At 32.9% G+C, this 2,192-nt stretch overlaps 1 long non-coding RNA gene across 1 annotated transcript in view; it reads left to right on the forward strand.

Moving 5' to 3' along the window:
- Positions 1-940, forward strand: part of LOC106869667 (uncharacterized) — a 6,940-nt gene extending 6,000 nt beyond the window's left edge. Inside the window, exon 2 of the long non-coding RNA XR_001409428.1 lies at positions 446-940. This is a non-coding gene — a long non-coding RNA (uncharacterized LOC106869667). The remainder of the gene's footprint in view (positions 1-445) is intronic.
- Positions 941-2,192: the final 1,252 nt, after the last annotated feature.

The following is a 2,192-nucleotide window of genomic DNA, read 5'->3' on the forward strand; positions in this document are numbered from 1 at the left end:
TATATATATATATATATATATATATATATATATTGTATGTATTTTTATGTATAATATAATATGCAAACATTACACACTTTTACCTAGCAATTTCAACACGCAAGATAGTTGTCCAGCCCACAGTTATGACACAATAGATTTTCTTAAGGATTTAATGAGCTAATAAGTGCCATCGAATCATTAAAAACGTGATCAAGCACACGTACATTACAGATTCACGGTCACTAAACATGGCTTATCTACACTGAATTTATCTTCATGTTATATTTACACATCCTTATCTAGCATGCTCTTCCATTGTTAAGCATTTAATAACATTCGGGGATTTGTTAATTTCGAACGAATATTTTTCTTTTTTTTTTCTATGACACTGACTCTCGTAAGCTGTGATGTTATACACAATCTTGCCATGAATATTCTAATCTTTTGTCAATATATGTTGCAGTGGTCATTCAGCAGTGTGCAGTTGTCATTCAAGATAGTTGGCAATGATTTCACTGAAACAATAGACAAATACACGTCATAAATTCGTCATATATTAAAATTAACTCCACCTGAAGAAAATGATAATTCAGATCAGCGCTATATGAGATGGAGAGATATACACAAGAATCAAGATTTTTCAAAACTGAAATGCCATTTAAGACACAAATAGGGTTACTGCCTGGTGATAAGGGGAGAAGTATGCCCAAAAGTTTCTGTCTGAACAGGCTTAATCAACGCGACAATTTTCACAATTTATCTCCGGTAGACAAGGGACTTAGACTTATATATCAAAAGAAGGGAACGCTTTTATGGCCTGGGTAATTTGCATAATTTCAATAAAAATGAGTGACGGGAAATAATTTAGAATGGCCAGTTATATATATTTTCAAAGAGACTAGTATCGAATTGTTGCGTGTCAGTTGACCTAATAAAAGTTCTCTCAGTTGTTGAGTTATATTTGATTTGAGATTTCTTCTTTATAATTTATCTCATTATTATGGTTAGCCTGGATTAATCAAACATGTGAACTAAAGCATTGCAACTAGGAACATCTCCTCTTCTGACGTCAGGCAAAATTTTCAAACGTATAGAACAGAACATGTGACTATGTAAGGTCTCAATCGTTAACTATACAGGCAGTCATGTATTGTTATTTAATCCCACGTTAACTTATGGTGAACACACGCACAAACACGCACGCAGTATATATTTTAATCATGTTCACAAGCTATTGTATATCTAGAAGTATATTAGCTAATAAATATCGAGGAGTATATTAAGCAACATGTAGTTCATTTTATAACATTGGTGGATGCTACTGAGAGAGATGTTACTGCTATTAATAGATAATGCATATAATTTTCTTCATTGGCTCATTGAAAACGTTCGCAGAAATATACCAGACGTACTTCATTGACATTTTAAGAATTAATAAATCATTTCTTTATTTATAACCTTTTTCAAAAAATTAATTGATTTAATTAACAAAATTTAATTTAAATCAACTTTCTGGAAACCTTTGATATTGATTAAATGTGTTATTCTCGATTACACTAACAACAAATTTACATCAAAATTCATTAGAATGATTATTAGTGCGCATTTAAAATTCTATTTAAAATATAGTTTGGTAGTATTGATTCAAAATACACCACATTATACTTAAACATGTTCTAGTGTGTATTCTAATGGAATCAGCCAATATCACTAGTCAATATACTCCAAATATTTCCTTGTTTAATATCCTATTTCAATAACACCTACAATTAATTTTGTATGGCAGTTTTAAAATATAATTCTCCAGGCATCATGACTCATTAATTATCTATCTAACTATCTATCTATCTATCTGTGGGCTTACGTCGAACAACTGCTATCGCGTGTGGGACGAGTCGGTCTATCAGCCGAGTCTATCGTAAATATTGTCGCGCCTCCTTCCTTTAAACGGGAAGGAAGAGCTATTTTCATCGTACTTGTGGCTATGGCGAAAGAATGTGTATGGTGGACGCGTCTGAAAGGTCTAGAGACAAAGACTTTCCTCTCTGGGCAATCTCTCATCAACTTCTTCAAGTATCACCTGAAGAGGAAGTTGAGAGTAGAAAGGGAAGTCTTGTCTAGTGAATGCTTCAAAAAAAGATGGGTGAATGTAGCAAGGATGGCACGTGTGAACGACGGAGCCATCTTGAGCATAACCCTATGAACAAGAA

The sequence above is a fragment of the Octopus bimaculoides genome, chromosome 8, assembly GCF_001194135.2.
Source record: "Octopus bimaculoides isolate UCB-OBI-ISO-001 chromosome 8, ASM119413v2, whole genome shotgun sequence".
NCBI classification, from domain to species: domain Eukaryota; kingdom Metazoa; phylum Mollusca; class Cephalopoda; order Octopoda; family Octopodidae; genus Octopus; species Octopus bimaculoides.